This window comes from Chiloscyllium plagiosum, chromosome 11 (genome assembly GCF_004010195.1).
Source record: "Chiloscyllium plagiosum isolate BGI_BamShark_2017 chromosome 11, ASM401019v2, whole genome shotgun sequence".
Lineage (NCBI taxonomy): Eukaryota > Metazoa > Chordata > Chondrichthyes > Orectolobiformes > Hemiscylliidae > Chiloscyllium > Chiloscyllium plagiosum.
Window position 1 is genome coordinate 60,249,946 of NC_057720.1, and position 26,568 is coordinate 60,276,513.

At 39.5% G+C, this 26,568-nt stretch overlaps 1 long non-coding RNA gene across 1 annotated transcript in view; it reads left to right on the forward strand.

Moving 5' to 3' along the window:
- Positions 1–1,481: 1,481 nt before the first annotated feature.
- LOC122554447 overlaps positions 1,482–26,568 on the forward strand; it is a 48,249-nt gene continuing 23,162 nt past the window's right edge. The window contains exons 1-2 of the long non-coding RNA XR_006312999.1: positions 1,482–1,612; positions 16,103–16,243. This is a non-coding gene — a long non-coding RNA (uncharacterized LOC122554447). The remainder of the gene's footprint in view (positions 1,613–16,102; positions 16,244–26,568) is intronic.

Here is a 26,568-nt window from a genome sequence, read left to right on the forward strand (position 1 = left end):
ACCTTCAAGCCAATTTTGTTTTAAATGGCTAGCTCTCCCTGGATTCCATGTGATCTAAGCATGGGAGCAAGTTATTGCAGATGCTGGAATTTGTACTGAAAACAAAAATATCACAGTGGGTAAGACAGCATCCATGGAGAAAGAGCTCTGATGAAGAGTCATATAGACTTGAAACATTAGCTTGCTGTCTGTTCACAGATGCTGCCTGATTCACTATGATTTCTAGCATTTTTTGTTTTCAGTCCATGTGATCTAACCTTGCGAACCAGTCTACCATGCAGAACCTTGTTGAACATCTTGCTGAAATGTCCAGATAGACAACATCTACCACTCTGCTTTCATTAAATTTCTTTATCACTTCTTCAAAAAACTCAATCAAATTAGTGAGACGCGACTTCCCACTCACAAAGCCGTGTCAACTATCCCTGATCAGTCCTTGCCTTTCCAAATACATGTAAATCCTGTCACCTCCAACATCTTACTCACCACTAACGTCAGGCCCACCAGTGTATAATTTCCTGGCTTTTCCTTACCACCTTTCTTAAACAATGGCATCACATTAGCCACCCTCCACTCTTCCAGCACTTCACTTGTGGCTATCAATGATACAAATATCTCAGCAAGAGGCTCAGCAATCATTTTCCTAGATTCCCACGAATCTAGACCCTGGTCAGGCCCTGGGGATTTATCCACATTTGACTTTTGAGACATCCAGCACCTCCTCCTGTGAGTGGTGAACTTTCTTCATGTGCCGCTGCATTCATTGTGATTAAGCTTTTCCCATAATATGCTTAGTTTGAGGATTTCAAGATATTGCCTCAGAGATAATGAAGAAGAATGAAAGAGAGCTACTGAGCACTTAGTTGAGTGTTGTACAATGGGCCTTCCAATGGATGTTCAACTCTACATGATTCACATGCTGGACCAAGAGAAGCAACTGAAGACCATATGAAAAGCCAAATCAATCAGGCAGCACTAGCTGAGAGCAAGATTAGGCCAACACTACCCAGTTGTATAGATTCAGGGAAACTTACTGAGATCTTTGCCACTATTGCAGTATGTTTTCTTCAGCCACGAAACTTTGGCTGAGATTTGTTTGTTGATGCAGCCACATCTATATTCAGTATTGGCAACTTTGCCTCTGGAAGAGAGAGTGACCACAGCTCTAAACTTTTAAGCATCCGTTTTCTATTTTTCTCCTTTCTATTCCTTCCTCCCCACCCCCACAAAAATAACTAAAAACGTACATTGAATTGATTTGCAAACCCATTATTTTGGTTACATGCTGCAAATTGAATTGCCACATTAAACGTGTGTGCAGGATTGATAGCCAGGTGATTAGTGCATTGACTTTCAGACCATAGAATATTTTAATCAGTTGTGTGTGATTAATTAGCAAAGTCCACTAACACATGTGCCTGTGTCAGTCTCTATAAACCCTTCATTGAGTTATATGACATAGTTAGTGATTCACACCACAGGATGTGCATATTTGACCCTTTTCCTTCCATGCAGTTGTGAATTAGCCTGCTTCAATGAAAGTCAGAAGGATGAAAGATTTTCAAGAGTAAATTCCACCACTGATAGGATTGGCAGCTTCTCTTACCTCGAGGTAGATTTAACTTTTTATTATATACAGTATGTTTGTATCATATACTTGGCTAATTCCAATCTTTCCAGCTGTTGGTTAATGTTTTGCCTTATTTGGTTAATTACACAATACTGGGTTGCTCAGAAAACTCCTACGGGAATAGGTCACAAGGAGAAACTGGAGCCTGGCTGGCAGTGAGTGCACAAAGGGAAATGCATCGCATTCCTCCTGGCTCCCCACAGAGGATCACCATCAGTACTCAGATATACTGCACATCGCAATATTAAAGTGATGGCCTTCTGTAGGAAGTGAGCATTTTAAGGTTGAACAAACTGTGCTGTGTTTTGGTTGTGAGAGAGCCAGCTTCCAGAACAGTTAATCACACAAACGATGTCCCGAGTTTCACAGGACTCTGTCAAAGTGCCATCAGCAACTAGTGTTTCCGCCAGATGGGCAAGGTCTGTAGAATGTTCATGTAGCTCAAATTTCAAGAGGTAAATAAATTAAACCAAACTCCTGTATTATCTTTCCTTTTATATTTTTGTACATTTCATACTGTTGCTCTCCTAAAAATGCCACTTCACGTCAAACTGGTTTTACCAAAATCAGCAATGTTCTGGTACCTCATCCAAGTGATGAATCTTTATACAACAGATTGTGCTTGTAGGGTATTTCACATCACAGCTCAGTTTGATTCTGTTCTCAGCTGAAGCAAGATAAATAGACCTTCCTGCAAAGGCAGTTGAGCCATTGAACATAAGTAAAAGAGAGGGCCATTCAGCCCCTCTGCCATTCTATACCATGGCTGATCATCTAGCTCAACACCATTTCCCTGATATCCCAATATTCTTTGATGTCATTAGTATCTAGAAATCTAGTGATTTCTGTTTTGAAAAAACTTAATGAGTGAGCTTCCACAGCCCTGTGGTGCAGAGAATTCCAACGATTCACATCTATTTGAGTGAAGAAAGTTTTCTTCAACCTGTTTATCCCTTGTTGGTGATTTAGCTGTGGAAATTCTCACCGATTTTTCCCTTCCCCTTAACCAGAAGACATTTACTCGACGCCTCGTACAATTAGTAGGTTTTTTTTGCTGGAATCAACTAGTGCTACATGAGGAGAAAGTGAGGACTGCAGATGCTGGAGATCAGAGTCAAGAGTGTGATGCTGCAAAAGCACAGGAAGTCAGGCAGCAACCAAGGAGCAGGAGAATTGACGTTTAGGACTTCCTGATGCAGGGCTTATGCCCAAAATGTTGATTCTCCTGCTACTTGGATGCTGTCTGACCTGCTGTGCTTTTCCAGCACCACACTCTAGTGCTACATAGAAACAATATGAAACCTAGCAATGTGCTTATCTGCATAATTGAGACTTGCAGAATGTAGTATCAGAAACCCATTGATTCAAATGGGAACATTTCTATGTGTTTGGAAAATATGGATGAGCATTTATAAAACAGAACGTGACTTGTTAGGATTGCTTTACTTATTGCAGCTTTACTTTAGATGGCTGGAGAAGGTTATTTCTTCATTCGCTTGTATGGAGAGTTCTAATTTTTCAGTCAAATGTTGCAATTTTACTTCGCATAGATAGTGCACTCGAAATCAAACCCCAGTGTTGTCAAGAAAGTCAAAGGTTTTAAAGAGTCCTTGGAGTTCCCAATTTATTTGTTTTTAGAGCCAGTTGGCAGAATGTATAGTTATTGTAGTTAACATGAATCACTATTTATTATAAATAAATAGAGTTTGGCTAATGATAAACAATTGTGAGTTGTCAATGTATAATTCTACTAGTTAAAGCTCTCACTCTCCTTTATAAACTTTTCCATACACACAAAAATAGACAGACATTGATGGGGCAAAAACACAGGTTTTATGGGCAGAGGAAAAGACAGGGAAGTACAGGGTTTGCTGGGTTGGTCCATCTGACTTCTCATGACATGCTGCAATGTGCTGCTTCATGATCCTTCTTCTCCAAATATTTTCACTTGTTTGCAAGAGGTACAAGTTGGCTTGTTCACACTTTTAAACTTTTTGGCTTCATGATTAAGAACCGTACCTGACAGCAACTACTGAAGGAAAAATAAATGGACTTTCTTCAGACTTAAGGTGTTTTTTACTGCAGAGAATAGAGACATTCTTGGCAAGATCTGATGGCTTCTCCCTATCTCGTTCACAGCCACAAGTTATTTGTCTACACAGGAGTTAACTGCATTTTTGTTGTTAGCAAGTAGAACATCTTTGTCATTGATAACTGGTTGCTAGTCCACACACAGTTACTTGTTGCAATCCAATGTTGCATTCATATATAGCCCTTGGCTCCAGTTCATCTGCAAATAAGACTTCCACTAATGCTTGAACAAGCAGTTACATAAACAGCACTCAAAATGAATGTCAGCATTCATTGCTTTTAGAAAAAAACACAGCAATCCTTCAACAGCCCTGGTTTTTAAAATAGTCTTTTTCCCATTTTAGTCCACAATGTAAATTACAGAAAAATAAAAAAGATGTGTTCTTTACAATAAAAAAGGGAAATGCTCTAAAAATAGAAATTTCAAGATAAACTCATATTGTCTGACAGCATCTGTGGAGAGAAAAACAGAATTAGCATTTCTAATCCAATATGATGCTTTTTCGGTAGTGAAGAGGGCTGGAAAATGATTGTAGTTGTGATGTTGACAAAGAGGGAACAGGAGTAAATGGAACAGATGGTGAGGGTACCAAAAGCAAAAGACAAAGGGAATGTTAATGTTAGTAGAGGAGAGTTAAAGATAGAAAATAGGTGTTAATGGTTCATGTGAATACTGGAAAATAGATTATCTTTACTTAGAGCACACCCATGCAAACAAGAGATGAAGCGGGGGGGGTAAGCATGGACAGTGCTGATGGGGAGGGTAGAATAGAAATGGAGAAGTGTTCATGCTGTGAAGGTGTTAAACTCAGTGGTGAGTCCTGAAGGCTATAAAGTGCCGAAGAGTAAAATGAGGTGCTGTTCCTCCAGCTTGTGTTGGGCTTCACTGGAGCACCACAGCAGGCTTCAGATACAAATGTCACCATAACAGCAAGATGGCATATGGAAATGGTGAAAGCTTGGACTGTCAGCGTGATTGTTGCAACAGAGTGGAAGGCTTTAATTAAAGCAGTCAACCCTGTCTGTGTTTGACCTCGTCAATGTAGAGGAGATTGCATTGTAAACAGTGAATACAATAAATTATGTTGAAAGAAGTGCGCGTGAACTGTCGCTTTACCTGGAGGGTGTATTTAGATCTTGAACAGTGAGGAGGAAAATTGAAGGGAACATAATTGTCTTTTTGCTGTTGACAATGGGGAAGGAAAATAAAGTGGAACAGATGGCGAGTACACCCAGAGCAAAAGTTCCAAAGAAGAGTCTTTTCGAACTCAAGATTATCTCTGTTTCTCTCTTCATAGATGCTGCTAGAGCTGATGAGATTCTTCAGCACCTTCTTTTCTTATTTCTGATCTCCAGCCTGTGCAGTACAATTATATTTGATGAGACATACATTTTAACACAGAAGAGTTTGAGGTAGTACCCTTTGGAGTAAGAATAGCAGATGGGAAAATAGTCTAAATGAGGAAGCATCGAAGGTATAGATAAATGTTGGTTTTAGTGGTCCAAGCAGACAACCCCTTAAAAGTCAGTGACAGATTTAAGAAACAATCAAAGTAGTTAATTGGATATATGCCCATATTACAAGAGACTCAAAATACAAAATCAAGGAAGAACTATTACAGTTGTACAAATGTGATTAGAATTGCCTAGTATATCATGTTCAGATGTTCCCTACTAGGAAGGCTTTGTAACCTTCTGACCTCTAAGATGATGAGACTGAAATTTGATGAGAAATTAATTAAATTAGATTAATGGTTTTATTCTGTGGAAATTAGGAAGTGAAGAGATGATCTCTTTGAAGTGTATAAAGTATGAAAGAAACTAACAGAGGTGAGACCATAAAGTGGCAGTGTGAGGGATGATAATGGAATGAAAGGTGAAAAAACAAATGTTTCATTGATATCTTCATCTCTGCCCAAGGTATAAATAGTAAAAACCTGATTTGCCACAAGTGTTACTGTAGAATATCTACCACTAAATTTTAAGTTGTCTTTACTCAATTATCTATTCATATATTCTGATATACAAAATGCCCAGTATTTCACAATAGGAAGCATTTGCTCCATGTTAAGTATATCATTGCTCAGGAGCAAACTCATTTTGGTAATAAGCATATTGATCGAAGAGAAATAGAACACAAAAACTAGGAGCAGTGAATATGATCATGGCTGTTTCTCTGTCTTGAAGGCATATTTCTCTTTTCTCGCCATGTCTCTTGATGCCTTTAAAATCCAGAAGAAATCTCTTTCTTGGATGTATGTAGCAACTTGGCCTCCACAGCCATCTGCGATAGAGAATTCCAGGGAGGTGGAGCAGCTTGATTTTTCTCTATTACTGCAGTTTCAGATTAAGAAAAATGTGATTCTCACAATTCAGAATTCAGATTTGTTCCAGTCATGAGTCCCTTTCTTTAGTTTACTTTTTTCTTTGGCACACTAAATTCCAAACAGATAAAGGAATATCTTCCAATTTTACAGAATCTATAAAATCAAATTTTGCGGTAATTTCTCATGACAGTCCCTGCAGGGGCTTGATAGGCCCATGAATCCCATTAAATTTAATTTGTTATCATATTTCTCTGTCTTTCATTTCCAGCTCTGTTACTTTCCACTATTCTGCACCTCTGTCCAGACACTTTCACAGCTTAATGCTATTCTTTGTTAAAGAGAGAGAAGGGATGCTTTTAATTGTTTAATTTGTTCGCTGTGGTTACTGTAAAGTTCCAATTGAACTTTTGCTACAGTTCTCATTTAATGTCTCTTGGTTCTGGTGGTTGAGATTTTGTATTTGAAATTCTTACACTGATTAAAACAACGAGGAGATGCAATTAAAGTATGCCCTTTCATCTGCATTTAATTTTCAGAATGCCATGCACATGTAAACACTCTTCACCCTTTCAAAATGAGAACATTAGATATAAGATCACTACCATACATAACAAACAGTGACGGTAGTTGAAAAGAGATATGGGGTATCTATATTATTTTCATTATATTCTGTTTCTAATACTCCATTTATACCAGTCATGAAATTCTGCAGAGGGTGCATCCAGGAGTACGGAAACTCCACCATTAACTAAAGCAAACTTTCCATATTGGAAATAGTTTCCCCCACTTGCCTGCCAACAGCGGATTCCTGCACATTAGGGTGCTTGTAATGTTCCATCCAATGCAAAAACCAACTGAGGGTGCCCTTCTTGTAGCAAGTGTGCTGAATTTCCTTTACAAAGAGAAAAGCTGCTGTCCCCTTGGCTCCCTTGAAATTGTACAAATAAGTCCTCAGATGCTCAGATAGGTTTAAATTTTCTAAAATCACAATGGGTAATTACCTGTATAGAAGATTTTAGTGTCTCTTTTAACACTAACAATTTTAAGCATGCTAATAATCAGATTAAATTAGAATAGAAATGAATTTTATATGCATGTATCAAAACATGTTTAAGGAGTTAAAAATTGCCATAAATTCTGTATCTTACAATTGTGTCCTCCACAACCACCTGATAAAGGAGTGGCGCTTCGAAAACTAGTGCTTCCAATTAAACCTGTTGGACTATAACCTGGTGTTGTGTGATTTTTAACTTTGTACACCCCAGTCCAGCACCGGCATCTCCAAATCATGTTTAAGGAGGTATGCATACAATGTGTTTACCTTGTAAAATAACCTAGCATAGTTATTTGTATAAGTTGAACATATGAAAAAGTATTCTGAGGAAGGGTACTGGAGACAAAATGTTAACTCTAATTTCTCTGCACAGATACTTTTCCAGCAATTTCTGTTTTTGTTTCTGATTTCCAACATCCATAATTCTTTCAGTTTATATATGAAAAATGTCCCTTGACCTATACTGTCCAGAAATTTGTACTCCTGTGTGAGTAAACATCTGATGAAAAATAGTAATCTGAACATTAACTTCGGTGAATAGCACTGCCACTAAACATCTTGCTAATTTAAAAAATTAATTACTCTCAATTACTTCCCAGTGGAGAATTTCAGGACCATGCATGAGTTTGGAGAAGCAGAGGGAGGGTTTTGAAGGGGATTCTGATATCTCCTTTCACCATGTAAAATAAATGTCATAGTCAGTATTTGTTACACTGGAGCCCAGATAAACACACAATTGATCCAAGTATAATATTCCAATGTGCAGTTCCACTCACATTCCAATTGTATAACCTTGATTCAAGCTCAATTCCAATTCAAGCATAACATTTCTCTGGTTAAAAGTTATCCATTTGCCAGGATTTTGGCTGTCTCCATCTCCCTTGGGCACAACTACACTACCTCATTTGGAATTTTCTGGAGCTGCCCTGACCATGAAACTGCAGCTAGAAGTAAAATACAATTTAAAAAAAAACAAAAGGGTTGACTATGGAGGTAGATCAGACTAATTTGAATCAGGTTAAAGAGCCACTGAGTTTCTGAAAAAATTGCTTGGAAGTATTTTTACTTTGAAGCAAAAGAACTGTATCATTTTTGGCACGTTGACATCACAGGACTGAAGTTCTGATTGCTGAAATTCACATATGATTCTCTAACACATGCATGCTGCATTGTTATGCACTATTTTTGGAACCATTAGCTCAGGTTTAGCTTGACACAAATATCAGATCAGGCTAAATTTTAATGTTGATTTACATGCTGGAATTTGCTAAACCCATTTTAAGTGACAAGAGCAAGTAAATTTGTTCTGTGATTCTTTCTTCATTTCTATGGGTAATGATAATCTTGCCACCACCACCCACACCTAACCCCCAACCCCCGGGTAAGAGAAACACAACTGCAAATGTTCAATTCGAATGTGGAGTGGAGTGGTGGCAACATCCTATCCTTACAAGATGGGTTGGTTATTGAAATATTTTTTAGAAGATTGCTTTCCTCCATTTTTAATGTTTTATTTCTGAACTCACATCCCTCAGATCTCCTTAAACTTGGGAAATCTGACAGATGAAAGGCAGTGAAAGGCTGGATCTCTGAGGTAGAAGTCTTTATTGCTTGTGGATGAGGAAGAACAGAAGTGCTTGCATCCTTGCCCTACCACACCAAGCTTACCTTTTAACCACAATTTAACTTAGTAACCTTCCATTTCCCTGGAATGTTCTCCTCACCCCCACAATATCCACAATTAGTATCACAACCACAGAATTGCTACAGTGCAGAAGGAGGCCATTTAGCCCCATTGTGCCTGCACTGGTTCACCAGCTGAGTATAATTACCTTGTGCGATTTTTGCACACTTCTTTCATAATCCTGCATGTCATTTCTATTTGAATAAACATCTAATGTCCGCCTGAATGCCACAATTGAACTAGATTTACAGGCTGCATACTACAGACCCAGAGGCTCACTTTGTGAACATTTTTTTATTTCTCGCATTGTGTTTGCTTCTTTTAAAATGACTTTAAATCTCATTCTTGAACTATTTATGAGCAGGAACAGTTTTATCCTGTCTAATGTGTCCAAACCTCTCCTGGTTTTGATCAAATCTCATCTTAGCCATCTCTTCTCTGAGGAAATCAGTCCCAACTAATCCAATGTTTCTTCGTAACAGAAGTTTCTCATCCCTGGAACCATTAAACATCTTATGCTCTAAAGGATCACCCTACCATGTCCTCCTCGATGTATGGCACACATGACTTTACACATTACCCCAGCTTGTTTCTCGCTAGTTCTTATATAAATTCGGCATAGTCTTCTTGATGTCGTATTGTATGTCCCTATTCATAAAGTCTAGGATACTGTAAACTTTATTAGTCACATTCTCTATAAACTTGGCCACCTTTAACTGCATAAACATAGATATCAAGGCCCCTCTGCTCCTGCCCATCCTTTAGAGTAGTAGTGTTTATCTCGTACTATTTCTCAATGTTCTTTCTAACAATTGCAACCAATTTGGAAGTTGTACCAGAATGTTGGAGAATTTTATAGCATAGAGTGAGATCATTTAAATAATATATCAATGCTGGTTCTTTTTGACAACAATCCAGAGAGCTTTTGCTCTGCTCTCATGATCTGTATTGTCTTCAGCTTCAAATATTTATTCAGTTTTCTCTTAAATGAAGCAATGAATCTTTGCCTCACTTCCTGTCATCAGCAAGGTGTGATGAGAATGGTGGGTGACAATTTAAATTAATTCAGCATGGAGAGGAACTTTAGGGTGGAACATTACAGACAAGATACAGGGGAATGACAGAAACACCAGTATCTATTCACTTATATAAAGGAGCTATTACATTACTGGGCGCACTTCATAAGACACTAAATAGTAAGAAGGAAATAATGGAGTAACTTTGCAAGCAACTTCCAAAAAATTGCAAACATATAGGGAAACTTCGAATATCCTAATATAGCCCAGAATAACAATAGTATTAAAGGAACATAGAATTGAAATGTGTTTGAGATAACTTTATTGATCTGTATATTTCCACTTGAGTGAGAAGGCCAGCATTACTGCATCTAATTCCGAGGAATTACGTCCCCACAAGATTGGATGTGGGACTGATGATTGTGCAGCGTTCAGATCCATTTGCACCTCTGCAGATAATGAACCAGTCTATGCCTGCATGTGGTAAGATCTGGACAATATTCAGGCTTGGATTGATAAGCAGGAATATTCAAGTCTCTCAAATATCAATCAATGACCCTCTCCAGCTACAAGGAATGTGACTATTTACCCTTGACGTTCAATTGCATTACCACCATTGAAACTCACAACATCAGTATTCTAGTGTTATCATTGACAGAAGATTAACAAGATGAGCCATATAAAGGAAAAGGGTTAATCTCATCAGTTGGAAAATGACCATAGCAGGTACATCACTCAAGAACATTGTACTTAGCGTACCCTGCATACAGCAAGATCTGGACAATCTTTATAAGGGTAACATAGGCAGGAACTGAAATGTGAATCACTGGCATAAGTAGGCTGCAGAAATGTTGGCAGAAAGGATCACAGCTCCAGGAGTGTGAGATCATACACAAGTTCTGCTGAGGACTCAGATGAATACATTGATAGGATGGCCTACAGAAAACCGCTGCTGAGCCGCGATGGGTAGAGATGCTCCTAGAGGACTCTTGATATATAAAGCTTCCTTTTGAAAATCCTTTTCTCCCTTCTGCTCTTTGCTGTCTGAGCAGCTTGTCTTCTTTGATGTTTTTGCATGACGTCCCCACTCATGCTAAAAGCAAGTGGAACTGCAACTAAAACACCCAGCTCTGGGAGAAACTGGTTTGCTCAAACTCCTTGCAAGACACAGACAACACCTTTGCACAGTCTGCACCACTTACTGCAGACTTTACCCGCTAGCAACTCCTTTAAACCTCTACAAACTTCACAAACTCAAAACAAATTTTGCAGCCGATTGAGGATAATACTGCAAAACTTCAAAGAAGGACAGGGAATTATCCCTCCATGCCTTGGCCAATATTTATCCCTCACTCAAAACAAATTATCCAATCTTTATCATGTTGTTGGTTGTAAGAAACTTGTTGTTTACAAATTGACTCATATTTTCTACATTATAATACTGACTTTGGAATCCTTGGCTTTATGAAGAGCGGCATAGAACACAGTAACGAGTACATTATACACATTGTTTTGGTCCTAATTGGAATATGGCATCTACATCTAGGTATATTGTTAGCTGAAGGTACCTAACAGGTTCTGTAAGGTCTGACCAAAACGAATACAAAAAGATATAAAGCAAATTTATTAGCTTAATCTACTTTAGATATATGTAAATTAATGAGTGAATCCATTAATGAGTTTAACCTATTTTAGACATATTCAACAAGTTAGTCTCACAATCGACCCCACCTCCCTGTGGCCCAACATCTCAACTCTCCCTCCCACTCTGCCGAGGACATGGAGGTCCTGGGCCTCCTTCACCGCCGCTCCCTCACCACCCGACGCCTGGAAGAAGAACACCTCATCTTCCACCTCGGAACACTTCAACCCCAGGGCATCAATGTTTCATCAGTTTCCTCATTTCCCTTCCCCCCCACATTATCCCAGTTCCAATCTTCTAGCTCAGCACCATCCTCACGACTGGTTCTACCTGCCAATCTTCCTTCCCACTTATCCGCTCCACCGTCCTCTCTGACCTATCACCTTCATCCCCAACCCCATCCACCTATTGTACTCTTTGCTACCTTCTCCCCAGCACCACCCCCCTCCCATTTATCTCTTCACCCTGGAGGGTCCCTGCCTTCAGTCCTGATGAAGGGCTTTTGCCCAAAATGTCGATTTTCCTGCTCCTCGGATGCTGCCTGACCGGCTGTGCTTTTCCAGCACCACTCTAATCTAGACTCTGATTTCCAGCATCTGCAGTCCTCACTTGCCACTGCATTCCCCAAGGACTCTTGGATGATGGCTGGCCCTTGGAGCTCTATCCAAATTTCCACAGCACCAGTCCACAAACACCAGCCCAATGATGAAGGTCCATGGCCTCAGTCTATCTGATGGGGAAAATCCCATGATGGGACAATGTTTTTCTGGATACATGCTGTTTCACCAACCCACAGTACTTCCAGTGCTTTTCCAGACATTCCATTGTGCAGAAAATAAGTTGAAAACATGGCCAGGTGACTCCATGTTAACTACGAAAAATACAGTGCCCACAGCTGCCTCTCCACCAAAACAGGCTGCTTTTCTCACCAGGCATATTTTAATGAATTTTTCCACTTTGCTTCAATTCCTCATTGTCATGTCCAATTAACCTTTAGCCATTAACTCTTAATGATCTGATTTGGAGATAACATTTTTGAGTTTCACACAACACTGAGCAACACACTTGAGAAGGTGTCAAATCCTTACGTTAAATGCACAGGAGAGTTATTAGAATAATACTGGGAATGAAAGAATTCTGTTGGATGGAGAGACTATCTACTTTCCCTAGGGAAAAGAAGATTAAAGGGAGATGCAGATGTTCAAAATCATCAAGGTTTCAATAGTCCATGAAGAGAAATTATTTTCAGCAGCAGAGAGGTGAGGCATTTAAGGAGATTTAAATGTCTAAATTTCAGCAATGTTAAAACCTCACGTCAAATCTCCTCTCAGCCTCCTTCTCTCCAAGAACAACAGTCCCAACGTTTTCAATCTATCCTCATCACTGAAGCTTCATGTTCCTGAAATCATTCTTGGAAATCGTTTCTGCGTTTTCACCAATGCAGTCAGCAGCCACTTCCCACCCTCTCCCCATACCCATTGATCACTTTAGCCACAAGGGCCATGTCCAGTTCCCTTGTGAATCATGAGGCAAGGGAAGGAGTAAGGAAAATACACAGCTTTTCCTGCCTGTTTCGAAGGTGTCTATAAAAACACAGATTTTTCATTTCGGGATTTGTGGTTATGATGTAGGGACAAATGGCAGTATTTGAGCCTCGCCACTCGCACTTCCTCAGCCTCAGAAAATCCTAATGCCATTTCCTGCACCCCAGTCACCCCTGTTGACGCTCATGCCCCATTCCATAGCAGTCTACCCCCAACCTCCATGCTGAGAATACATGATGTGATATGGTTAAGACAAGACATCCATTATACATTTTGAAAGACCTGAACCTCCGCTTGGTTGACAGCTTCAGCTCACTGATCTCTCCTGTCAATTTTACAGTGTTTTTATACACAAGGTTAAGGAATTACAAGTACATACAGTTTTAGATATTCATATTTGAATGGTATGACTGTAATGAAAAAAGTTTTTAACATGGCAGTATGTTGTCAACAAAAGACTTTCTTTTTAAGAGAAAGCTTTCTATTAAACACATCCCACTGGGAAAATGACATAAATGACATCCTGGATGCAAGACATCTCATGGATTGGGACATGCAACAGAGGTCTGTAGTCACTCCCTGAAACAAGCCATTAACATAAAATTAAATGAAGCTGTTCCCTCAATAGCCATCCAAAAAGCAACACATTCATGATGTTCAGAGTTAACTAGGCAAAAAGCAAATTTCAGAAGATGACCATACATTCCATATTATTAACTGCACTCATTATATTAATGGTACATGTCAATCTGAAGCTTTTACAACCATTGACATTGTATGCCCTGAATAGGCAGCTGAACACAGCTTAAAATCTAAAATCAACATGGCAGCCTGTGCAAGCATATTACTATGATGCTTTCCTGAAATGCATATATTTAAGTAAGCTACTATAAGGAGGATATTATTAAATTGGAAAGGGTTCTGAAAAGATTTACCAGGCTGCTGCCAGGAATGGATGGTTTAAGTTATAAAAATAGGCTGGGACATTTTTCACTAGAGTTTAGGAGGTTGACGGGTGACCTTATAGAGGTTTATAAAATCATGAGCGACACAGATAGGTTAATAGCAAAGATCTTTTCCCAAGTATTAACCATGATCTGTTTTTCTACATATTTGTCATTATTTCATTATTCTTGAATTCCATGCTTCTATTTAAAAATACAAAATGCTACTTGTAATTCTTACCACACTTCTTGGCCTATGCCTAAAACAAGACTCAGCTCGGGGTTCATCAGGCTTATGAAAATGGCCAAACCTGAAATAACAGGTGCATCCCGAATAATACACTTCAGTTTTCTTTTAGAAATAACATTTCTCAATTCCATCTGTTTAAATTGGAGCCACTGGTTTTCATTAACTAAATAGATTAAATTACACTTTCAGTAAATGGAATTCTAAGATTTTCTTGAGATATTACCCTTGTCATTGGAAAATGTAATTTTGTACCAATGGCTTTAGAAATAAAAGCAGGAACCTTTGAGTGCTGTACAATGCAAATGGATTTTAACATAAAATAGATGTTTGGCTAAGTAAGAAGTAATAGTTTCAGTTTGTTGCAATTCGTGTTTTATGATCAAATCAAAAGTTAACCTCAAAAGAGCTAAGCCAAAGTCTTGTAGGGAATATTATTTTTTAAATCAGCCTGGCTATTAATTCAAACCATTTCCATTAGGGAGAATTTTTATTGTCTGAATAATGGTATGTCAAGAGATCCTTAAATCTGGCACATGGTGGCATGATTGCAGTTTCTATTTTATTTTAATTCAGTTGTGCTGGTCATAATCAAAATCTGATTAAGTCTAGCAATGTCTAATCAGATACAACAAATGTGGATAAATGTTTTGCAATGAGCTAGCATGCCTTAATTTGACAAATGGGAAACTGTTCTTGGTTAATGGAATATGAGATGGAAAGAAGTAACTTGCATTTATAAGACACTTTTCATGTATTCAAAATGTCACACATGAACTACTTTCAAAGTGTAGCAGCCATTGCTATGAAAACAAATCTTTTTAATTTCATTTTTGACTTCCATACCTCTTTATTTAATCATTGCAGTTAATTGAAGAGATATGGAAAGCAGCTCTATCAATTACCCATGTTATAGCAAGGTTATTATTAAACTGGAGAGGGATGTTGCCAGGAATGGAGGGTTTGAGTTATAAGGAGAGGCTGGATAGGCTGGAACTTCTTTTCACTGGAGCATAGGAGGTTGAGAGATGACCTTAGAGATTTATAAAATAATGAGGGGCGTAGTTATTGTGAACAACAGGTGTCCTTTCCCTAGGGTAGCAGATTTCAAGACTGCAGGGCATAATTTTAAGGTGAGAGGAGAAGATTTAAAAAGGTTGAGAGGCAATTTGTTTTACATAGGGAGTGTGTAGAATGAAGTGGCGGATGTGGCTACAATTACGACGTTTAAAAGACATTTGGATAAGTACATGAAAAGGAAATGTTTGGAGGAATATGGCCAAGCTCAGGCAGGTGTGACTGGCTTAGTTTGAGATTATGGTCAGCATGGACTGGTTGGACCGAACATTTGCTTCCATGCTGTATGACCGTATGATTTTATGACTATAATTACTCCTTGGTCATTGGGTAGTTACAATTATGGATTGAATTTCCCATTTTAGTTAAAGTGTGGTGACAAGTAAATTTCATGGTGTTAACTGCAACGGACTGGATGGTTAATGTTGCTCGATCTTTTACATTTTTACTCATTAATTATACAAACAAGGTAATGGGTAAAATAACTGCACAGATGCTGGTATCCCATCACCAAGTCTCCCTTCATTTACATGGTTAAAAATCCCACAACACCAGGTTATAGTCCAACAGGTTTAATTGGAAGCACTAGCTTTCAGAGCGCTGCTCCTTTATCAGGTGGTTGTGGAGTACACGATTGTAAGACACAGAATTTATAGCAAGGTGGGGGGGATGAAGTGGGCAGTGCCAGATACCTGACTCCACACAGTACCACTTGTGTAGTGACGAGGAGACACTAGTGGACAACCAATCCAGTAAGCTCTATTGTAGGATGACTCTCTCTCATTACCATCAGGGTTAAATCATTCTACAAAGGCTTTCATCCATCTCCTCTCTTTTCTTATACAGGCAGTGGTTCCTAATGAACAACCACAAGCCTGAGACCCTCAGCTCCACTTTGCCTCTGATGAGGATGTCAGTGAATCATCAGAGGGTACACTTGCAAGACTTTTACCTGCACCAACCAACAACTCAAAGACTTTCACTTTGGTGGGTACTCAATCTAGATTTGATGTGAATCTGGTGAGTATGTCACTGACATTTCTCCACAGCCTATCAGTGATGTAACATCTAAGACGTTTGGCACTCAGACTAGTACGGGAGACCAGGCATCTGCTTGACCCCAGGTGGAAAATGCACCCCTGTGCAGAGACCGGCACAGGATAACATCTGGCATGTGTACCAGATGCACTTGGTTGTTGGAATGAAGGATGGAGGAATCCTCCAATGTTTCTGTTACTGTGATAGCTTTGGCGTGCAAGTGCCTGGCCTCTTAATGGAATGTGTGGAAGTTGTTTAAAGGACCCAGGTCCAGCAGAATGCTCAGTTGGCTACTAGATGTGCACTCAAACCTGAACTCCATTGCTTTAGCCATGGGAGGTGATCAATATCAATTGTATTGAAAAAGAAGGTCCACAAATCCTTTGCATTAAGCTAATATGTCTGCTAGATTAGCAATCAAATTAAATAAAAACCCAATTCATGCATCCTGGAAGCAGATGGCTATGAGGTTGTCTTTGGCCTCTCAGATTCTATGATACATTATTCTGCCATCCTCTTTGTGGAGTTGCTCTTGGTTAATGTCCTGATCCACTGCCTCATCATCAACCTCAAAGGACTGCTATTGATGACCCATTTTGGCTATATTCATAAAATCTCACTTTGCTTAAGTTGTGAAGGGCACAGCAGGCCACAATAATGTATGACAACCTGTTTGGTCTATACTGCAAGACCTCACTATTGTAGAACACACATCAGAACCTCACCTTCATGAGTGTGTGGTCTATTCCACTGGAGTGTTTTGTCTCCATTTGGCATTTGTTTGTCAGATTTGTGAAGAAGCCATGAACCATGTTTGCAGAGGGTACCCCTTGTCTTGTAGCCTGTATTAGCTGAGAACCTTGAGAAGAGAAGGCACGTGAGTGTTTCAATGTGTACGGGTTATGCAAGCTCACAGGATATCTGGTGCAGACCTCCAAAAGGGTGCTGGAGTGGAATCCTTTTCCATTCATAAGTGCCAGAGGTTGGTGATAGGGCATTATTAAAACAAACTAGGTACAAAAGATAGTACTTTCTGGAAACCAGTGATGACAGATAATCCCAATGCCTTAACTGTTTGATTATATTCACCAAGGGAGAAGGATGGGAAGACATGTGCTGTGGGAAAAATGACATCAGTGACATCCTGGATGCAAGACATCTCATGGATTGGGACATGCAAAAGAGGTCTGTAGTCACTCCCTGAAGCAAGTCATTAACATAAAATTAAATGAAGCTGTTCCCTCAATAGCCATCCAAAAGAGATTTCCACCCAGCTCTGGCGAGCTCAAGTCCTCCTTCAACATCTGACAGATCACTGATATAATGGAGCAGGAGATTATTAATTGTTAATAATATTGCAGTCCAGATATTTGAAGATAACTGCAATGAAAGCTAGAAAAGGTAAAGTCATCACAGTCCAACCCGACCTCTCTCATCAGAGGGATGACTGGGGGTAGTTTAACCTGTGGGTTACCACACCTCAGACAAGGTTGAGAAGGAGAGTTCTTCATAGTAACCTCAGCCACTGTAGGAATTGAACCCATGTCATATGGTGTCACTCTGCATTGCATATCAGTCTTCCAGTCAGCTAAGCTAACCAACCCCAGTGAAATCTACAATCCCTGGATCTCACCATTTGCCTGGACATTCTTGGTGAACCTTCTGCTGGTGAACCTTCCTCCTGAGTCTATGTGGCAACCACTGGAGGTCACTGTTTTTGCTAGACTTGCTGAAGTTCTTGTATACATACTTTCCTTCTCTATTTTATTCCGAGGAGGGGCAAGGCCACCAGGAAGCCTGGCAAAGCCTCAGGTATTTTAGCTCGATTAGAGAATTCTTTAGGGAAAGTCAGAGTGATAACCTTGTGTTATTGAGGGATCATCTGAGCACTCACATCTTTAACAATCAAGCTGAATATTATGCCCTCACACGGTGAGGCCAGAAGAAGGTCATAGATGTGCTACAATATAGAGCTCTGAGGTAGGTAAACCTATTCAGTTTCACTGTAATCTATCAACATGCCTGTGTTCCATTGGGAGTAGACCTCTGCCAGTAAGCCACCTTGAAGCAGTTTCCTTCACAGTCCAAACAACTCTCCCTTGCACATCATAGCCCATGTCATTATGTATTACTTTTGAGTGCGATGATATGGTACCTGTGATGCATTATCTTCCAGTACTTACTCTGAGATGTCATTGCCAAATGGAAACCTCAGGTTCCACTTTTCAGTTCCTTTTTATAATATGAAGGGGTGGGGTGGTGGGGGGGGGGGCGGGTGTCGCAGGCAGGCAATCAGTGCATAATGTAATGTTCCTGAATACGTGACTCCACAACTTGTTATCCACCTCCAGCTGAAATGAGGATAGAAGCCAAATGGGTGACATTGCTTAATAAGTGAAGCCATGCTTGCTGCAATTGCTTCTTGCAGCTCCTCAAAATCAAATTTCATAACACCGCTTATTAAAAAAATGTTAACTTATTCCTCCCCCTTCACGTGCGGTCACAACCATTTTGTGAAGTCATTGTTCAATTGACTTTCAACCGAACATGACGAGGTTCAAACTTTCTATTTGAGTGACAGGCTCCACCTATTATGCACCAAACTCACCCCATTCTGCACATTCCTTTATCTTACTGTCCCTATGGCCTTTTATCTCCCCACCCCCACCCACCCATTTTTGTTGACACCTTTACATTAATATTAATGTACCTGTTTTACTTCCAGAGCTCATTACTTTGCAGGTTCCAAAGCCCTTGTGGCCCTATACCCTCCTCATACAAAGGCAGAGTTACTGTGACGTGTTTGAACCCTTTGTTGTGGAGCTCCCCATCTCTTCTCATTCACTATAAGGTCCCAACCTACTCTCTGCAGTTATTTTCTCTTACGGTGATTATTCCCTCAGTTTTCCATTTCAATGAAGCCAACCAAACCACAGTCCACCCACCTCCATGAACTGATTTGGCAGGACACCCCCAACTGTCCATGTCTCACCCACTGATCTCTCAATTGCACTGACCTATGTGTAACCCTGGACTGTTTGAACTGGAGGGCTGACTGTGACCCCATCCAAAGACTTGAAGGGCATGGATCTCCAGACCAAGTTCCTGGACTGTATTCTAACAAGCCTCTTGACTGACTGTGGTAACACCCCTGATTGACTGTAGTTCACCCTCACTCATCCAGTTTGACTTATTCTTCAGTGCTCCCCACTTCCACAAGCTGCTTGTCTCTCTTTCTGTGCTAAAAAGCAAATTTAACTACAGACACTGGCAGTCTGTTACTTAGTATTAAAGATCTTGTGCACAAACAAGCAGGCTAACCCATAAAGGTTGCATGCCTCTAAGTTTGCATTCAAGACTTCCTGTTCTGAAAAGGCAAGTTAAGACACAGATGCTGGATCCTTTTATGTAAATGTTGAAGACATTCTGCACTAAAAAGACCAAACTATTATAGTGGCCATTGATGTTGGTTCCATGCAGCACAAAACATCCTGAATGGGTACATGATTGTACATCCTCAAATGCAAAGCAACATGACAAAAACATGCAAATCATAGTTCTCTCTCAGCTTCAAGATAGATGGTGAAGGTTCTGAAGTTGTTACTCAGTTAGTCCAAGACATATGAAGACGTTGTCAGTCTGGAACTTTGCTGACCCTAAATTTTGTTGACAAAGGGTCCAGGAAGAGTATAGCCAGTAACCATGAAGGGACAATATGTGCAGAGGAAACAATTCTCTGTAAAGTGAAACTAGGTGGCTAATGCAGCTGTTCCTCAACCTGCAACAGACACTGACAAGTAAGTCACCAGATGCCCCACTCTGTTTTACCCATCATGTTTTTGCACCATTTTGATAGAGTCAAAGAAATTGGAAGTTCGATGTCAATACAGCAGGTTTGAGATATTAACAAAACATGGAAGTGAGCTTGTTGCCACTTGAGGGCAAAATTCAGAATTGTGTTCTAAAGCTTGAGGACTCCACCAAATCTTCATTATCTATGGGGCTAGGGCAACGGACTTCCTGCAGTTAAGAATAAACACTGATGTTGTTATCATGTAACTTTCCTATCTACCACAAAGGGCCATTTGATCAGGCCAAATAGGTTTATGCTAGAAAAGAAAAGATAGGGTCTAGGGCCGACCTCATGGATCAGCGGGTAGCAAATTCACAGATAGTGAGGACTGAGTGTGAATCTAATTCTTTCACATCCGCCAATTAAGTCAACTCACTCACCATTAATCTTGCCACATCAGGGAGGTGCATATTCCTCCCAAATTTGTTTCTGCATAGCAGTAATGAGCAGAGGAATGAGGCTATGTTTTAAAATGGTACCTGTTCTAATAACTGGCACTGAGTAATTTGATTCAGCAGAATTTTTTATTAATTCACAATACGGTACATGGATGTCACTGGCTGTGCTAGAATTTATTGCCCATCCCTAATTGCTCAGTTGAGACTCAACCACATTGCTTTGGATCTGCAGTCACATGTAGGCTAGACAAGGTAAGGAGAGCAGATTTCCTTCCTTCCAGGACATTAGTGAGCCAGGTGGGTGTTTCCTGGCAATCAAAAATTGATTAATGATACTCATAATTCCAGATTCTTTATTGAACTTAATTCTACCATCTGCTGTGGCAGGATTCAAATGCACATTCCCAGAACTTCAGCTGAGTTTCGAAGTTAACAGTCAAGCGATAATATCACTAGGCCATTGCCTCCACTTACATGATTATATGTTCAAAAAATTTGTAGGGCAACAGAATTGATTTCAAATATGTGTAAATCACATGCACTTATTTTTTAAAAAAATTTTTATAATACTCCTTGCAATTTGTACTTTCCAAATTTATTCTAGCAGCTGAATTGTTTAGATTGAATTTATTTTTGCATGTCTATTATATATGATATACATCCATCTATGTTGATCTGTTGTTAATACATTGGAAAAGTAGACATCAGACTTCACACTGTAAATATTAGATCATTTCTATAGATGTAAAACAAGTTTAAAATTCTGGGTGCTTCAGATCTGCTCTTCTCACCTTCAGCCTCAAGTTATTAACTCCATTCTGATATGCAAAGTTCCTTCAGCAAACAATATTAAACTTGAAATAATCAGTACCTCTATTTATTTAATCACAATTAGACTTTGTTACTTCAGAGTTGATGGAGCTCATCACTTTTAGCTGAAAAATAATGAATGCATTACTTGAGATTAAAAAAAAACTCTCCTTATTATGTATTGTTTGGGAGGAAGGGATCTGGATAAGGTGAGAAAGTGAAGTTCAGGTAGAAGATACGTCATGATGTTAATTTGTCCAAAGAGGCTTAAGGAGTCACATTGTTTACATCGAACATATTTTTGCATAAATTGGAGAATGACCAACATTCATAAAGACTATATTTATAATAATCTATAATTTTACAATAGATATTTATAATATATAATATATAGTGTCTGACTTTCTAATATTTCTTAAAGACTGAAGAGAACTCGAAAAAGTCCTAAATCACAAACAAAAAGGGAAATCAGGAGGGCAAAAAGGGGACATTAAATAGCTTTGGTAAATAGCGTTAAGGAGAATACAAAGGGTTTTGACAAATACATTAAGGACAAAAGGATAACTAGGGAGAGAATAGGGCGAAATAGATGGTGACACCTTGCAAAATGACCATATTACAAAGGAGGAAGTGCTGGATGTCTTGAAATGCATATAGGTGGATAAATCCCCAGCACCTGATCAGGTGTACCTAGAACTCTGTGGGAAGCTAGAGAAGGGACAGATGTTTGCAGGTAAAGGGATGGCTGGAAAATGGGAAGCCTTCAGAAATGAGATAACGAGAATCCAGAGAAAGTATATTCCTGTCAGTGAAAAGGAAAGGCTGGTAGGTATAGGGAATGCTGGATGACTAAAGAGGTTGAGGGTTTGGTTAAGAAAAAAGAAGGAAGCATATGTAAGGTATAGACAGAATAGATTGAATGAATCCTTAAAGTATAAAAGAAGTAGAGTCATAGAGATGTACAGCATGGAAACAGACCCTTTGGTGCAACCTGTCCATGCCAACCAGATATCCCAACCCAATCTGGTCCCACCTGCCAGCACCCGGCCCATATCGCTCCAAACCCTTCCTATTCATATACCGCTCAGCCTCTGATGCTCCAGGGAAAACAGCCCCAGCCTGTTCAGCCTGTCCCTATAGGTCAAATCCTCCAATCCTGGCAACTTCCTTGTAGTCATGATTTGGAGATGCCGGTGTTGGACTGGGGTGTACAAAGTTAAAAATCAGACAACACCAGGTTATAGTCCAACAGGTTTAATTGGAAGCACACTAGCTTTCAGAGCGTCACTGCTTTATCAGGTGATAGTGGAGGGCTCAATCCTAACACAGAATTTATAGCAAAAATTTACTGTAACTGAAATTATACATTGTTGTTGAGTCTTTCTGTTGAGTGTTGTCTGTTAGAATACCATGATAGTTTCACTTCTTTCATGTGTAAATCACAAAACCTTTTTCTAAAAGGTTGCATTCTCAGGTTGGCTGTTAACAATGGGTGATAGCTAGACAATATGTTGAAGGTGTTAGTCCCCTGAGTTCTCTGTCTATGCCATGATGTTTAGATTGATTCTAATCTAAAAAGTGAGACAACAGAGTTTTACATGAATTCATGCAATTTTTGAGCAAAGTACAATGTAACTCTGCAGTACAAATTCACCCCACAAAATATGTGTGTGTGTGTGTGTTGCAATGGTGGTCACCTGTAATGTGACATGAACCCAAGGTCCCAGTTGAGGCCCTCCCTACGGGTACCGAACTTAGCTATCAGCCTCTGCTCAGCCACTTTTCGCTGCTGCCTGGCCCGAAGTCCGCCTTGGAGGATGGTCACCCGAAGGTCCGAGGTCAAATGTCCTGGACCACTGAAGTGTTCCCCAACTGGGAGGGAACACTCCTGTCTGTTGATTGTTGTGCAGTGCCCATTCATCCGTTGTCATAGCCTTTGCTTGGTTTCCCCAATGTACCATGCCTCAGGGCATCCTCGGGGGAGGGTGGGACCCAGGGAGATAGTGAGGAAAGAGATCAATCTGAGACTAGTACAGTTGAGAACAGAAGCGAGGCTGTTTTCCCTGGAGTGTCAGAGGCTGAAGGGTGACCTTATAGAGTTTTTTAAAATTATGAGGGGAATGAATAGGATAAATAGACAAAGTCTTTCCCCTGGCATTGGGGAGTCCAGAACTAGAGGGCATAAGTTTAGGGTGATGGGGGAAAGATATAAAAGATACCTATGGGGCTACTTTTTCATACAGAGGGTGGTAAGTGTATGGAATGAGCTGCCAGAGGAAGTGGTGGAGGCTGTTACAATTGCAATATTTAAAAGGCATTTGGATGGGTATGTGAATAGGAAGGGTTTGGAGGGATATGGGCTGGGTGATGGCAGATGGGACTAAATTGGGTTGGGATACCTGGTCGGTATGGACGGATTGGACCGAAGGGTCTGTTTCCATGCTGTACATCTATATGACTCTAAATGAGATGGAACCTTGTATAGGTTTATAACATAGAAATTGTAAACCTGAAACAATTACTTTGCATTAATGCGTGAAACTAGAGTAGTGGGTACAGGTACACTGTAATATTTATAAATAATAAAGGCAATTCCCAATAATATTGCATTCTCAGATTAAAGGTGATTGCTGGACTGTTAGTACTTCTCGGGCAGAATTCCTGACTTCAGCTTACCCAGTTGCCGATAAAATCTTTCACATTTCCAGTCACTGTGTCCTGTTTGAATTGCCAGCTGTCAAACCCATCCACAGCTAAACTCAACATAAAACCTCAGTGGACTCATTTTGTCTGCTTCTATAACCACTGTTATTAAACAAGCCACTCTGTAAACAGTCAGGACCTTGCATTTCAAATGTCTGTCATCAGGCCTTCTCATGTGCAACTTTAGAAAATTCTCAACAATGATATTAGTTTAAAGAAACTGTATCCCCATGTGGGTCTTGCCAGGTTGATTTTTAAAACTTGTGGTAATCACTTTTGTCGTGAGAACTCTTAACAATTGGACAGAACTAGATAAGTTATTTTGGTGCAGAAAATGGCTCAGGAGTGAATGTACCATCTTTATTTCTGTGACATATTTAATACACATAATATTTGTGTTTGATATAAGACTAATTGGATAATTAAAATTTTTGAACAGTGAAATTGATGAAAGTGTCACTCTGGACTCAGTGAGAGACAATTTATAGTTTTGTGTTTCTGCTGGCTAACACTGTGTCCATGTGCTGCCCATGCCAGGAAATCACAAGAATATTGCCTATGAGTACACATTTGTTAGCTTTCAATGATTAGAACTCCTGGACGCTGTTTTTAATCTCAGCTACTGACAAGTACAGTTGCACATATTATAGCTGCCTGACATGTGGAAAAGTGTTTCAAGGACATCCCCAAATACATTTCAGTTAAATGCCTTCTCTGAAATCTCTTCTACCTTCCAACCCTCTGACATGTCTGTGCTCCTTCAATACTGGTTCCTTGCACATACTGGTTTCTATCACTCTATCACAGGGAGCTGTTCTTTGAGCAGTATCGTTATCAAACTTTGGAAATTTCTCCCTGAGTCCCTCCTCCTTTAAAACATTCTTACAAACTTTCTATTGGATCAAGTTTTGGTTTGATAATGGCTTGTAAAGTACAGTGCGACTTTATTTTATTAAAATCAGTGCAAGTTTTATTGCTATGCCTGACAAAGAGAGAGAGAGGAATCCATTGAATCCTCTGACCATATGAACCAAGATCTTAGAGGTGGGACTGTAAATTACTAACCCTCCACACTAAGTTAACTGTCCCAAAATATTTAATACAACAGACAACAGTAAGGTCAAAACAGTTTATTAATAGTTGAGACTGAAATACGATGCTTTGGGTATTTTGATGGTATTTTGATTTCTGACAGTGATAATTTATAAATTTTGCAAGGGGATAACAGATGTTTCCAGAATCCTCTTTAACTGCTTGGAGTCACAGAAACAGTCACTCAATCATCCTGTAGCTGTTGCAGCACAACAAAAGTAACTTTGACTTTAATTTGAGCATTTGCAACCAATTTTAAATCAGTTATGACTGAAATTAGTTCATTGTAATCAAGGATTCCAGGGAGAAAGAAAGGACACAGCAGAAAAATTGGTTAAGGTGAGAGGTGGCATTCAGAAAATGAAACAATTTTACAATTATGATATGGAAACAATTAACAGAACTAAATGCGCTTATCTTGTACTAAGGACATAATTGTTTTATTAAATCCAGCACTACCAATTCTGTAGTGGTGAACGTACAGTTCAAAAGGAGTAGAGATTCATGCTGCTATACCTCACTATCTGATCTCAAAGAATGTGTCAGTAAAGGTGCTGCAATTGGTTCTGGTGTCCTTTAAGATTAAAATAGGTGATTCAGCCAGGGTTGCCACAGCAAAGGGCTATCTAGCTTACAAACATAGAAGTTAGATCATGATTGATCTGCGACCTAAACTCATGAAGTTGTCTTTGCTCCATTTCCCTACATTGGCTAACAGAATTCTTTCTATATCAGGTATAAAATTAATTATTGGTGTAGCTCCAGTTACATCTGAAGAAGAGTTTTCAGATTCAAAATTTCCTCACTCTTTACATGTAGAAGTGTTTCTAAATTTCATCCTGAAAGGTTGATCTTTAATTGTTGAACTTTACCCCCAAGCTGTAGACTTATCAGGGGAAATAAGTTTCCCTAAGTTATCTGTTTGCATTAATACTTGCAAATTTTGATAAAATCACCTCATAAACTTCTAAATTAGAGATTCTCAAAGTTTACTTGTTTCTAAATTTACTGACAGCACAAATATATAAGTCAGAAAGTAAATTGTGAAGAGGTCATAAGGAGGCTACAAAGTGAAATAGGTAGGTTAAATGAATGGGATGATTCCTTTCGTGGGAGAATCAAGAACTATGGGTCACTGTTTCAAAGTAAAAGGTCTCCCATTTAAGACAGAGATAAGGACAATATTTTTTTACTCACTGAGGGTTGTCAGTCTTTTGAACTCTCTTACTTAAAAGATTATGGAAGCAGTCTTTGAACATTTTTAAAGCAGGGCTAGATAAATTCTTCATCAGGAATGAGGAAAGTGTGCCAAGCAGGCTAAGATAAAAGGTAGGGAGGAGGGGCTTGGGGGAGGGGTGTTGGAAATGTGATAGGTGGAAGGAGGTTAAGGTGAGGGTGATAGGCCGGAGTGGGGATGG